Source organism: Manis pentadactyla, chromosome 6, assembly GCF_030020395.1.
Source record: "Manis pentadactyla isolate mManPen7 chromosome 6, mManPen7.hap1, whole genome shotgun sequence".
Classification (NCBI taxonomy): Eukaryota; Metazoa; Chordata; class Mammalia; order Pholidota; family Manidae; genus Manis; species Manis pentadactyla.
In genome coordinates, this window is record NC_080024.1 from 77,695,941 (window position 1) to 77,710,520 (window position 14,580).

Below are 14,580 nucleotides of genomic sequence, written 5' to 3' on the forward strand. Positions count from 1 at the left end.
CTCAGTCTTCGTGATTTTGTGTGGGTGTGTGAGAGTGTGTGTGAGCGTTTGAGTGTAGGTGTGTCTTTTTGAGTGCCTTTGTGGTTATTATATGTGTGTGTGTGAAAGTGTGTGTGTAAGTGTGAGTGGGAGTGAGAGTGGGACTGTGTGTACGAGTGTGTTATAGTGTGTGATTGTGTTTGTGGGTGAGTGTCTGAGCGTCTTTGTGTGCAGGTGTGTGTGTCTGACGGTTTTAGTGTGGGTGTGAGTGCATGTGACTCTGTGAGAGTGTGTGTGTAGTTGTGTGAGTGGGAGTGAGTGTGTGAATGTGTATACGATTGGGTGACTGTGTGTGAGTGTGTGTGATTGTGTGTGAGAATGTGTGTGTGTGAGTCTGTGTGTGTAGGTGTGTGATTGTGCCGAACCCTGTGTGATTGTGTGTGTTTGTGAGGGTGTGTGACAGTGTGTGTGAGTGTAGGAGTGTCTGAGTGCCTGTGTGATTTCTGTATGTGAGTGTGTGTGTGTTTGATGATGCGTTTGTTTGTGTGTGTGTAGGTGTGTTAGTGGGAGTGAGTGTGAATACGAGTGTGTGATTGTGTGTGAGTGTTTTTGTCTGTGAGTGGCTGTGAGTGTGTCTGTGAGTGCAGGTGAGGGTGCGTGACTGTGAGTGTGTGTGTGATTGCATGTGAGCCTGTGTTTGTGTGTTGGTTTGTTTGTGTGTGTAGGTGTGCGTGTGTGTTTGACAGTGTTTGAGTGAGTGTTAGTGCGTGTGTGTCTGTAAGTGTTTGTGTGAGTAGGTGTGTGAGTGTGTGTGACCGGGTGATTGTGTGTGTGAATGCGTGTGAGTCTGTGTGTCTGTGTGTTTGTGGGTGTGTCTACATGTGTGTAGGTGTGTGACTGTTTATGGCACTGTGTCATTGTGCGTGAGTGCTCATGTGTCTGTGTGTGTGTGTGAGTTTGTGAGAGTGTAGGTGTGATTGGGAATGAGTGTGTGAGTGTGTATATGAGTGTGTCATTGTGTTTGTGTGTGTGTGTGAGTGTGTTTTGTTTAGGTGTGTGCGTGACATTTTGTGTGTCTATGTGTGAGTGTATTTTTGTCTGAGTGTGTGTGTCTGTGTGTAAGTGTGAGAGTGTGCTAGGGTGTTTGTGAGAGTGAAGGTGTGTGAGTGGGAGTGAGTGAGTGAATGTGTATATGAGTGGGTGACTGCGTGTGTGTGCATGTGTGTGCCTGACAGTCTGAATATGTGGGTGTTTCTGTGTGTAGGTGTGTGAGTGTGTGTGTGACATTGTGTGAGTGTGTGTGTGACATTGTGTGAGTGTGTGTGAGTGCATGTGAATCTGTGTGCGTTGGTGTGTGAGTAGGTGTGCGAGAGCTTGTGGCAGTGAGTGAGTGTGTGTGTTTGTGACATTCTGTGAATGTGTGTTGGTGTCTCTGTGTGTGTAGATGTGTGAGTGCAGCAGTGTGTGAGTGTGTGAGTGCGAATGAGTCTGTGAGTGTGTGCGGGTGTGAGTGTGTTTCTTTGTGAAATTTCAGTTGCGTGAGTTGGAGTGATTGTGTGAGTGTGTATATAAGTGTGCGATAGTGTGTGAGTGTGTGTGATTGTGTGTGAGTATGTGTGTGTGCCTATATGTGTTTGTGTCTATGTGTAGGTGCGTAATTGTGTGTGTGCGATTGTGTGTGAGAATGTGGTTGTTTCTGTGTGTAGGTGTGGGAATGTGTGAGTGTGTTTGTGAGAGTGTAGTTGTGTGCGTGTTTGTGTGTGTGTGAGTGTGTATACGGGTGTGTGATTGTGTCTGAGTTTTCGTGATTGTGTGTGAGAATGTGAGTGAATGTGTCTGTGTATGTGTGTGAGTGTGTGAAACAGTGTCTCAGTCTTCGTGATTTTGTGTGGGTGTGTGAGAGTGTGTGTGAGCGTTTGAGTGTAGGTGTGTCTTTTTGAGTGCCTTTGTGGTTATTATATGTGTGTGTGTGAAAGTGTGTGTGTAAGTGTGAGTGGGAGTGAGAGTGGGACTGTGTGTACGAGTGTGTTATTGTGTGTGATTGTGTTTGTGGGTGAGTGTCTGAGCGTCTTTGTGTGCAGGTGTGTGTGTCTGACGGTTTTAGTGTGGGTGTGAGTGCATGTGACTCTGTGAGAGTGTGTGTGTAGTTGTGTGAGTGGGAGTGAGTGTGTGAATGTGTATACGATTGGGTGACTGTGTGTGAGTGTGTGTGATTGTGTGTGAGAATGTGTGTGTGAGTCTGTGTGTGTAGGTGTGTGATTGTGCCGAACCCTGTGTGATTGTGTGTGTTTGTGAGGGTGTGTGACAGTGTGTGTGAGTGTAGGAGTGTCTGAGTGCCTGTGTGATTTCTGTATGTGAGTGTGTGTGTGTTTGATGATGCGTTTGTTTGTGTGTGTGTAGGTGTGTTAGTGGGAGTGAGTGTGAATACGAGTGTGTGATTGTGTGTGAGTGTTTTTGTCTGTGAGTGGCTGTGAGTGTGTCTGTGATTGCAGGTGAGAGTGCGTAACTATTTGTGAGTGTGTGTGTGATTGCATGTGAGCCTGTGTTTGTGTGTTGGTTTGTTTGTGTGTGTAGGTGTGCGTGTGTGTTTGACAGTGTTTGAGTGTGTGTTAGTGCATGTGTGTCTGTAAGTGTTTGTGTGAGTAGGTGTGTGAGTGTGTGTGACCGGGTGATTGTGTGTGTGAATGCGTGTGAGTCTGTGTGTCTGTGTGTTTGTGGGTGTGTCTACATGTGTGTAGGTGTGTGACTGTTTATGGCACTGTGTCATTGTGCGTGAGTGCTCATGTGTCTGTGTGTGTGTGTGAGTTTGTGAGAGTGTAGGTGTGATTGGGAATGAGTGTGTGAGTGTGTATATGAGTGTGTCATTGTGTTTGTGTGTGTGTGTGAGTGTGTTTTGTTTAGGTGTGTGCGTGACATTTTGTGTGTCTATGTGTGAGTGTATTTTTGTCTGAGTGTGTGTGTCTGTGTGTAAGTGTGAGAGTGTGCTAGGGTGTTTGTGAGAGTGAAGGTGTGTGAGTGGGAGTGAGTGAGTGAATGTGTATATGAGTGGGTGACTGTGTGTGTGTGCATGTGTGTGCCTGACAGTCTGAATATGTGGGTGTTTCTGTGTGTAGGTGTGTGAGTGTGTGTGTGACATTGTGTGAGTGTGTGTGTGACATTGTGTGAGTGTGTGTGAGTGCATGTGAATCTGTGTGTGTTGGTGTGTGAGTAGGTGTGTGAGAGCTTGTGGCAGTGTGTGAGTGTGTGTGTTTGTGACATTCTGTGAATGTGTGTTGGTGTCTCTGTGTGTGTAGATGTGTGAGTGCAGCAGTGTGTGAGTGTGTGAGTGCGAATGAGTCTGTGAGTGTGTGCGGGTGTGAGTGTGTTTCTTTGTGAAATTTCAGTTGCGTGAGTTGGAGTGATTGTGTGAGTGTGTATATAAGTGTGCGATAGTGTGTGAGTGTGTGTGATTGTGTGTGAGTATGTGTGTGTGCCTATATGTGTTTGTGTCTATGTGTAGGTGCGTAATTGTGTGTGTGCGATTGTGTGTGAGAATGTGGTTGTTTCTGTGTGTAGGTGTGTGAATGTGTGAGTGTGTTTGTGAGAGTGTAGTTGTGTGCGTGTTTGTGTGTGTGTGAGTGTGTATACGGGTGTGTGATTGTGTCTGAGTTTTTGTGATTGTGTGTGAGAATGTGAGTGAATGTGTCTGTGTGTATGTGTGTGAGTGTGTGAAACAGTGTCTCAGTCTTCGTGATTTTGTGTGGGTGTGTGAGAGTGTGTGTGAGCGTTTGAGTGTAGGTGTGTCTTTTTGAGTGCCTTTGTGGTTATTATATGTGTGTGTGTGAAAGTGTGTGTGTAAGTGTGAGTGGGAGTGAGAGTGGGACTGTGTGTACGAGTGTGTTATAGTGTGTGATTGTGTTTGTGGGTGAGTGTCTGAGCGTCTTTGTGTGCAGGTGTGTGTGTCTGACGGTTTTAGTGTGGGTGTGAGTGCATGTGACTCTGTGAGAGTGTGTGTGTAGTTGTGTGAGTGGGAGTGAGTGTGTGAATGTGTATACGATTGGGTGACTGTGTGTGAGTGTGTGTGATTGTGTGTGAGAATGTGTGTGTGTGAGTCTGTGTGTGTAGGTGTGTGATTGTGCCGAACCCTGTGTGATTGTGTGTGTTTGTGAGGGTGTGTGACAGTGTGTGTGAGTGTAGGAGTGTCTGAGTGCCTGTGTGATTTCTGTATGTGAGTGTGTGTGTGTTTGATGATGCGTTTGTTTGTGTGTGTGTAGGTGTGTTAGTGGGAGTGAGTGTGAATACGAGTGTGTGATTGTGTGTGAGTGTTTTTGTCTGTGAGTGGCTGTGAGTGTGTCTGTGAGTGCAGGTGAGAGTGCGTGACTATTTGTGAGTGTGTGTGTGATTGCATGTGAGCCTGTGTTTGTGTGTTGGTTTGTTTGAGTGTGTAGGTGTGCGTGTGTGTTTGACAGTGTTTGAGTGAGTGTTAGTGCGTGTGTGTCTGTAAGTGTTTGTGTGAGTAGGTGTGTGAGTGTGTGTGACCGGGTGATTGTGTGTGTGAATGCGTGTGAGTCTGTGTGTCTGTGTGTTTGTGGGTGTGTCTACATGTGTGTAGGTGTGTGACTGTTTATGGCACTGTGTCATTGTGCGTGAGTGCTCATGTGTCTGTGTGTGTGTGTGAGTTTGTGAGAGTGTAGGTGTGATTGGGAATGAGTGTGTGAGTGTGTATATGAGTGTGTCATTGTGTTTGTGTGTGTGTGTGAGTGTGTTTTGTTTAGGTGTGTGCGTGACATTTTGTGTGTCTATGTGTGAGTGTATTTTTGTCTGAGTGTGTGTGTCTGTGTGTAAGTGTGAGAGTGTGCTAGGGTGTTTGTGAGAGTGAAGGTGTGTGAGTGGGAGTGAGTGAGTGAATGTGTATATGAGTAGGTGACTGTGTGTGTGTGCATGTGTGCGCCTGTCAGTCTGAATATGTGGGTGTTTCTGTGTGTAGGTGTGTGAGTGTGTGTGTGACATTGTATGAGTGTGTGTGTGACATTGTGTGAGTGTGTGTGTGAGTGCATGTGAATCTGTGTGCGTTGTTGTGTGAGTAGGTGTGCGAGAGCTTGTGGCAGTGTGTGAGTGTGTGTGTTTGTGACATTCTGTGAATGTGTGTTGGTGTCTCTGTGTGTGTAATGTGTGAGTGCAGCAGTGTGTGAGTGTGTGAGTGCGAATGAGTCTGTGAGTGTGTGCGGGTGTGAGTGTGTTTCTTTGTGAAATTTCAGTTGCGTGAGTTGGAGTGATTGTGTGAGTGTGTATATAAGTGTGCGATAGTGTGTGAGTGTGTGTGATTGTGTGTGAGTATGTGTGTGTGCCTATATGTGTTTGTGTCTATGTGTAGGTGCGTAATTGTGTGTGTGCGACTGTGTGTGAGAATGTGGTTGTTTCTGTGTGTAGGTGTGTGAATGTGTGAGTGTGTTTGTGAGAGTGTAGTTGTGTGCGAGTTTGTGTGTGTGTGAGTGTGTATACGGGTGTGTGATTGTGTCTGAGTTTTTGTGATTGTGTGTAAGAATGTGAGTGAATGTGTCTGTGTGTATGTGTGTGAGTGTGTGAAACAGTGTCTCAGTCTTCGTGATTTTGTGTGGGTGTGTGAGAGTGTGTGTGAGCGTTTGAGTGTAGGTGTGTCTTTTTGAGTGCCTTTGTGGTTATTATATGTGTGTGTGTGAAAGTGTGTGTGTAAGTGTGAGTGGGAGTGAGAGTGGGACTGTGTGTACGAGTGTGTTATTGTGTGTGATTGTGTTTGTGGGTGAGTGTCTGAGCGTCTTTGTGTGCAGGTGTGTGTGTCTGACGGTTTTAGTGTGGGTGTGAGTGCATGTGACTCTGTGAGAGTGTGTGTGTAGTTGTGTGAGTGGGAGTGAGTGTGTGAATGTGTATACGATTGGGTGACTGTGTGTGAGTGTGTGTGATTGTGTGTGAGAATGTGTGTGTGTGAGTCTGTGTGTGTAGGTGTGTGATTGTGCCGAACCCTGTGTGATTGTGTGTGTTTGTGAGGGTGTGTGACAGTGTGTGTGAGTGTAGGAGTGTCTGAGTGCCTGTGTGATTTCTGTATGTGAGTGTGTGTGTGTTTGATGATGCGTTTGTTTGTGTGTGTGTAGGTGTGTTAGTGGGAGTGAGTGTGAATACGAGTGTGTGATTGTGTGTGAGTGTTTTTGTCTGTGAGTGGCTGTGAGTGTGTCTGTGAGTGCAGGTGAGGGTGCGTGACTATTTGTGAGTGTGTGTGTGATTGCATGTGAGCCTGTGTTTGTGTGTTGGTTTGTTTGTGTGTGTAGGTGTGCGTGTGTGTTTGACAGTGTTTGAGTGAGTGTTAGTGCGTGTGTGTCTGTAAGTGTTTGTGTGAGTAGGTGTGTGAGTGTGTGTGACCGGGTGATTGTGTGTGTGAATGCGTGTGAGTCTGTGTGTCTGTGTGTTTGTGGGTGTGTCTACATGTGTGTAGGTGTGTGACTGTTTATGGCACTGTGTCATTGTGCGTGAGTGCTCATGTGTCTGTGTGTGTGTGTGAGTTTGTGAGAGTGTAGGTGTGATTGGGAATGAGTGTGTGAGTGTGTATATGAGTGTGTCATTGTGTTTGTGTGTGTGTGTGAGTGTGTTTTGTTTAGGTGTGTGCGTGACATTTTGTGTGTCTATGTGTGAGTGTGTTTTTGTCTGAGTGTGTGTGTCTGTGTGTAAGTGTGAGAGTGTGCTAGGGTGTTTGTGAGAGTGAAGGTGTATGAGTGGGAGTGAGTGAGTGAATGTGTATATGAGTGGGTGACTGTGTGTGTGTGCATGTGTGTGCCTGACAGTCTGAATATGTGGGTGTTTCTGTGTGTAGGTGTGTGAGTGTGTGTGTGACATTGTGTGAGTGTGTGTGTGACATTGTGTGAGTGTGTGTGAGTGCATGTGAATCTGTGTGTGTTGGTGTGTGAGTAGGTGTGCGAGAGCTTGTGGCAGTGTGTGAGTGTGTGTGTTTGTGACATTCTGTGAATGTGTGTTGGTGTCTCTGTGTGTGTAATGTGTGAGTGCAGCAGTGTGTGAGTGTGTGAGTGCGAATGAGTCTGTGAGTGTGTGCGGGTGTGAGTGTGTTTCTTTGTGAAATTTCAGTTGCGTGAGTTGGAGTGATTGTGTGAGTGTGTATATAAGTGTGCGATAGTGTGTGAGTGTGTGTGATTGTGTGTGAGTATGTGTGTGTGCCTATATGTGTTTGTGTCTATGTGTAGGTGCGTAATTGTGTGTGTGCGACTGTGTGTGAGAATGTGGTTGTTTCTGTGTGTAGGTGTGTGAATGTGTGAGTGTGTTTGTGAGAGTGTAGTTGTGTGCGTGTTTGTGTGTGTGTGAGTGTGTATACGGGTGTGTGATTGTGTCTGAGTTTTTGTGATTGTGTGTGAGAATGTGAGTGAATGTGTCTGTGTGTATGTGTGTGAGTGTGTGAAACAGTGTCTCAGTCTTCGTGATTTTGTGTGGGTGTGTGAGAGTGTGTGTGAGCGTTTGAGTGTAGGTGTGTCTTTTTGAGTGCCTTTGTGGTTATTATATGTGTGTGTGTGAAAGTGTGTGTGTAAGTGTGAGTGGGAGTGAGAGTGGGACTGTGTGTACGAGTGTGTTATTGTGTGTGATTGTGTTTGTGGGTGAGTGTCTGAGCGTCTTTGTGTGCAGGTGTGTGTGTCTGACGGTTTTAGTGTGGGTGTGAGTGCATGTGACTCTGTGAGAGTGTGTGTGTAGTTGTGTGAGTGGGAGTGAGTGTGTGAATGTGTATACGATTGGGTGACTGTGTGTGAGTGTGTGTGATTGTGTGTGAGAATGTGTGTGTGTGAGTCTGTGTGTGTAGGTGTGTGATTGTGCCGAACCCTGTGTGATTGTGTGTGTTTGTGAGGGTGTGTGACAGTGTGTGTGAGTGTAGGAGTGTCTGAGTGCCTGTGTGATTTCTGTATGTGAGTGTGTGTGTGTTTGATGATGCGTTTGTTTGTGTGTGTGTAGGTGTGTTAGTGGGAGTGAGTGTGAATACGAGTGTGTGATTGTGTGTGAGTGTTTTTGTCTGTGAGTGGCTGTGAGTGTGTCTGTGAGTGCAGGTGAGAGTGCGTGACTATTTGTGAGTGTGTGTGTGATTGCATGTGAGCCTGTGTTTGTGTGTTGGTTTGTTTGAGTGTGTAGGTGTGCGTGTGTGTTTGACAGTGTTTGAGTGAGTGTTAGTGCGTGTGTGTCTGTAAGTGTTTGTGTGAGTAGGTGTGTGAGTGTGTGTGACCGGGTGATTGTGTGTGTGAATGCGTGTGAGTCTGTGTGTCTGTGTGTTTGTGGGTGTGTCTACATGTGTGTAGGTGTGTGACTGTTTATGGCACTGTGTCATTGTGCGTGAGTGCTCATGTGTCTGTGTGTGTGTGTGAGTTTGTGAGAGTGTAGGTGTGATTGGGAATGAGTGTGTGAGTGTGTATATGAGTGTGTCATTGTGTTTGTGTGTGTGTGTGAGTGTGTTTTGTTTAGGTGTGTGCGTGACATTTTGTGTGTCTATGTGTGAGTGTATTTTTGTCTGAGTGTGTGTGTCTGTGTGTAAGTGTGAGAGTGTGCTAGGGTGTTTGTGAGAGTGAAGGTGTGTGAGTGGGAGTGAGTGAGTGAATGTGTATATGAGTAGGTGACTGTGTGTGTGTGCATGTGTGCGCCTGTCAGTCTGAATATGTGGGTGTTTCTGTGTGTAGGTGTGTGAGTGTGTGTGTGACATTGTATGAGTGTGTGTGTGACATTGTGTGAGTGTGTGTGTGAGTGCATGTGAATCTGTGTGCGTTGTTGTGTGAGTAGGTGTGCGAGAGCTTGTGGCAGTGTGTGAGTGTGTGTGTTTGTGACATTCTGTGAATGTGTGTTGGTGTCTCTGTGTGTGTAATGTGTGAGTGCAGCAGTGTGTGAGTGTGTGAGTGCGAATGAGTCTGTGAGTGTGTGCGGGTGTGAGTGTGTTTCTTTGTGAAATTTCAGTTGCGTGAGTTGGAGTGATTGTGTGAGTGTGTATATAAGTGTGCGATAGTGTGTGAGTGTGTGTGATTGTGTGTGAGTATGTGTGTGTGCCTATATGTGTTTGTGTCTATGTGTAGGTGCGTAATTGTGTGTGTGCGACTGTGTGTGAGAATGTGGTTGTTTCTGTGTGTAGGTGTGTGAATGTGTGAGTGTGTTTGTGAGAGTGTAGTTGTGTGCGAGTTTGTGTGTGTGTGAGTGTGTATACGGGTGTGTGATTGTGTCTGAGTTTTTGTGATTGTGTGTAAGAATGTGAGTGAATGTGTCTGTGTGTATGTGTGTGAGTGTGTGAAACAGTGTCTCAGTCTTCGTGATTTTGTGTGGGTGTGTGAGAGTGTGTGTGAGCGTTTGAGTGTAGGTGTGTCTTTTTGAGTGCCTTTGTGGTTATTATATGTGTGTGTGTGAAAGTGTGTGTGTAAGTGTGAGTGGGAGTGAGAGTGGGACTGTGTGTACGAGTGTGTTATTGTGTGTGATTGTGTTTGTGGGTGAGTGTCTGAGCGTCTTTGTGTGCAGGTGTGTGTGTCTGACGGTTTTAGTGTGGGTGTGAGTGCATGTGACTCTGTGAGAGTGTGTGTGTAGTTGTGTGAGTGGGAGTGAGTGTGTGAATGTGTATACGATTGGGTGACTGTGTGTGAGTGTGTGTGATTGTGTGTGAGAATGTGTGTGTGTGAGTCTGTGTGTGTAGGTGTGTGATTGTGCCGAACCCTGTGTGATTGTGTGTGTTTGTGAGGGTGTGTGACAGTGTGTGTGAGTGTAGGAGTGTCTGAGTGCCTGTGTGATTTCTGTATGTGAGTGTGTGTGTGTTTGATGATGCGTTTGTTTGTGTGTGTGTAGGTGTGTTAGTGGGAGTGAGTGTGAATACGAGTGTGTGATTGTGTGTGAGTGTTTTTGTCTGTGAGTGGCTGTGAGTGTGTCTGTGAGTGCAGGTGAGGGTGCGTGACTATTTGTGAGTGTGTGTGTGATTGCATGTGAGCCTGTGTTTGTGTGTTGGTTTGTTTGTGTGTGTAGGTGTGCGTGTGTGTTTGACAGTGTTTGAGTGAGTGTTAGTGCGTGTGTGTCTGTAAGTGTTTGTGTGAGTAGGTGTGTGAGTGTGTGTGACCGGGTGATTGTGTGTGTGAATGCGTGTGAGTCTGTGTGTCTGTGTGTTTGTGGGTGTGTCTACATGTGTGTAGGTGTGTGACTGTTTATGGCACTGTGTCATTGTGCGTGAGTGCTCATGTGTCTGTGTGTGTGTGTGAGTTTGTGAGAGTGTAGGTGTGATTGGGAATGAGTGTGTGAGTGTGTATATGAGTGTGTCATTGTGTTTGTGTGTGTGTGTGAGTGTGTTTTGTTTAGGTGTGTGCGTGACATTTTGTGTGTCTATGTGTGAGTGTATTTTTGTCTGAGTGTGTGTGTCTGTGTGTAAGTGTGAGAGTGTGCTAGGGTGTTTGTGAGAGTGAAGGTGTATGAGTGGGAGTGAGTGAGTGAATGTGTATATGAGTGGGTGACTGTGTGTGTGTGCATGTGTGTGCCTGACAGTCTGAATATGTGGGTGTTTCTGTGTGTAGGTGTGTGAGTGTGTGTGTGACATTGTGTGAGTGTGTGTGTGACATTGTGTGAGTGTGTGTGAGTGCATGTGAATCTGTGTGTGTTGGTGTGTGAGTAGGTGTGCGAGAGCTTGTGGCAGTGTGTGAGTGTGTGTGTTTGTGACATTCTGTGAATGTGTGTTGGTGTCTCTGTGTGTGTAATGTGTGAGTGCAGCAGTGTGTGAGTGTGTGAGTGCGAATGAGTCTGTGAGTGTGTGCGGGTGTGAGTGTGTTTCTTTGTGAAATTTCAGTTGCGTGAGTTGGAGTGATTGTGTGAGTGTGTATATAAGTGTGCGATAGTGTGTGAGTGTGTGTGATTGTGTGTGAGTATGTGTGTGTGCCTATATGTGTTTGTGTCTATGTGTAGGTGCGTAATTGTGTGTGTGCGACTGTGTGTGAGAATGTGGTTGTTTCTGTGTGTAGGTGTGTGAATGTGTGAGTGTGTTTGTGAGAGTGTAGTTGTGTGAGTGTTTGTGTGTGTGTGAGTGTGTATACGGGTGTGTGATTGTGTCTGAGTTTTTGTGATTGTGTGTGAGAATGTGAGTGAATGTGTCTGTGTGTATGTGTGTGAGTGTGTGAAACAGTGTCTCAGTCTTCGTGATTTTGTGTGGGTGTGTGAGAGTGTGTGTGAGCGTTTGAGTGTAGGTGTGTCTTTTTGAGTGCCTTTGTGGTTATTATATGTGTGTGTGTGAAAGTGTGTGTGTAAGTGTGAGTGGGAGTGAGAGTGGGACTGTGTGTACGAGTGTGTTATTGTGTGTGATTGTGTTTGTGGGTGAGTGTCTGAGCGTCTTTGTGTGCAGGTGTGTGTGTCTGACGGTTTTAGTGTGGGTGTGAGTGCATGTGACTCTGTGAGAGTGTGTGTGTAGTTGTGTGAGTGGGAGTGAGTGTGTGAATGTGTATACGATTGGGTGACTGTGTGTGAGTGTGTGTGATTGTGTGTGAGAATGTGTGTGTGTGAGTCTGTGTGTGTAGGTGTGTGATTGTGCCGAACCCTGTGTGATTGTGTGTGTTTGTGAGGGTGTGTGACAGTGTGTGTGAGTGTAGGAGTGTCTGAGTGCCTGTGTGATTTCTGTATGTGAGTGTGTGTGTGTTTGATGATGCGTTTGTTTGTGTGTGTGTAGGTGTGTTAGTGGGAGTGAGTGTGAATACGAGTGTGTGATTGTGTGTGAGTGTTTTTGTCTGTGACTGGCTGTGAGTGTGTCTGTGAGTGCAGGTGAGAGTGCGTGACTATTTGTGAGTGTGTGTGTGTGATTGCATGTGAGCCTGTGTTTGTGTGTTGGTTTGTTTGTGTGTGTAGGTGTGCGTGTGTGTTTGACAGTGTTTGAGTGAGTGTTAGTGCGTGTGTGTCTGTAAGTGTTTGTGTGAGTAGGTGTGTGAGTGTGTGTGACCGGGTGATTGTGTGTGTGAATGCGTGTGAGTCTGTGTGTCTGTGTGTTTGTGGGTGTGTCTACATGTGTGTAGGTGTGTGACTGTTTATGGCACTGTGTCATTGTGCGTGAGTGCTCATGTGTCTGTGTGTGTGTGTGAGTTTGTGAGAGTGTAGGTGTGATTGGGAATGAGTGTGTGAGTGTGTATATGAGTGTGTCATTGTGTTTGTGTGTGTGTGTGAGTGTGTTTTGTTTAGGTGTGTGCGTGACATTTTGTGTGTCTATGTGTGAGTGTATTTTTGTCTGAGTGTGTGTGTCTGTGTGTAAGTGTGAGAGTGTGCTAGGGTGTTTGTGAGAGTGAAGGTGTGTGAGTGGGAGTGAGTGAGTGAATGTGTATATGAGTAGGTGACTGTGTGTGTGTGCATGTGTGTGCCTGACAGTCTGAATATGTGGGTGTTTCTGTGTGTAGGTGTGTGAGTGTGTGTGTGACATTGTATGAGTGTGTGTGTGACATTGTGTGAGTGTGTGTGTGAGTGCATGTGAATCTGTGTGCGTTGGTGTGTGAGTAGGTGTGCGAGAGCTTGTGGCAGTGTGTGAGTGTGTGTGTTTGTGACATTCTGTGAATGTGTGTTGGTGTCTCTGTGTGTGTAATGTGTGAGTGCAGCAGTGTGTGAGTGTGTGAGTGCGAATGAGTCTGTGAGTGTGTGCGGGTGTGAGTGTGTTTCTTTGTGAAATTTCAGTTGCGTGAGTTGGAGTGATTGTGTGAGTGTGTATATAAGTGTGCGATAGTGTGTGAGTGTGTGTGATTGTGTGTGAGTATGTGTGTGTGCCTATATGTGTTTGTGTCTATGTGTATGTGCGTAATTGTGTGTGTGCTATTGTGTGTGAGAATGTGGTTGTTTCTGTGTGTAGGTGTGTGAATGTGTGAGTGTGTTTGTGAGAGTGTAGTTGTGTGCGTGTTTGTGTGTGTGTGAGTGTGTATACGGGTGTGTGATTGTGTCTGAGTTTTTGTGATTGTGTGTGAGAATGTGAGTGAATGTGTCTGTGTGTATGTGTGTGAGTGTGTGAAACAGTGTCTCAGTCTTCGTGATTTTGTGTGGGTGTGTGAGAGTGTGTGTGAGCGTTTGAGTGTAGGTGTGTCTTTTTGAGTGCCTTTGTGGTTATTATATGTGTGTGTGTGAAAGTGTGTGTGTAAGTGTGAGTGGGAGTGAGAGTGGGACTGTGTGTACGAGTGTGTTATTGTGTGTGATTGTGTTTGTGGGTGAGTGTCTGAGCGTCTTTGTGTGCAGGTGTGTGTGTCTGACGGTTTTAGTGTGGGTGTGAGTGCATGTGACTCTGTGAGAGTGTGTGTGTAGTTGTGTGAGTGGGAGTGAGTGTGTGAATGTGTATACGATTGGGTGACTGTGTGTGAGAATGTGTGTGTGTGAGTCTGTGTGTGTAGGTGTGTGATTGTGCCGAACCCTGTGTGATTGTGTGTGTTTGTGAGGGTGTGTGACAGTGTGTGTGAGTGTAGGAGTGTCTGAGTGCCTGTGTGATTTCTGTATGTGAGTGTGTGTGTGTTTGATGATGCGTTTGTTTGTGTGTGTGTAGGTGTGTTAGTGGGAGTGAGTGTGAATACGAGTGTGTGATTGTGTGTGAGTGTTTTTGTCTGTGAGTGGCTGTGAGTGTGTCTGTGAGTGCAGGTGAGGGTGCGTGACTGTGAGTGTGTGTGTGATTGCATGTGAGCCTGTGTTTGTGTGTTGGTTTGTTTGTGTGTGTAGGTGTGCGTGTGTGTTTGACAGTGTTTGAGTGAGTGTTAGTGCGTGTGTGTCTATAAGTGTTTGTGTGAGTAGGTGTGTGAGTGTGTGTGACCGGGTGATTGTGTGTGTGAATGCGTGTGAGTCTGTGTGTCTGTGTGTTTGTGGGTGTGTCTACATGTGTGTAGGTGTGTGACTGTTTATGGCACTGTGTCATTGTGCGTGAGTGCTCATGTGTCTGTGTGTGTGTGTGAGTTTGTGAGAGTGTAGGTGTGATTGGGAATGAGTGTGTGAGTGTGTATATGAGTGTGTCATTGTGTTTGTGTGTGTGTGTGAGTGTGTTTTGTTTAGGTGTGTGTGTGACATTTTGTGTGTCTATGTGTGAGTGTATTTTTGTCTGAGTGTGTGTGTCTGTGTGTAAGTGTGAGAGTGTGCTAGGGTGTTTGTGAGAGTGAAGGTGTGTGAGTGGGAGTGAGTGAGTGAATGTGTATATGAGTGGGTGACTGTGTGTGTGTGCATGTGTGTGCCTGACAGTCTGAATATGTGGGTGTTTCTGTGTGTAGGTGTGTGAGTGTGTGTGTGACATTGTGTGAGTGTGTGTGTGACATTGTGTGAGTGTGTGTGAGTGCATGTGAATCTGTGTGTGTTGGTGTGTGAGTAGGTGTGCGAGAGCTTGTGGCAGTGTGTGAGTGTGTGTGTATGTGACATTCTGTGAATGTGTGTTGGTGTCTCTGTGTGTGTAGATGTGTGAGTGCAGCAGTGTGTGAGTGTGTGAGTGCGAATGAGTCTGTGAGTGTGTGCGGGTGTGAGTGTGTTTCTTTGTGAAATTTCAGTTGCGTGAGTTGGAGTGATTGTGTGAGTGTGTATATAAGTGTGCGATAGTGTGTGAGTGTGTGTGATTGTGTGTGAGTATGTGTGTGTGCCTATATATGTTTGTGTCTATGTGTAGGTGCG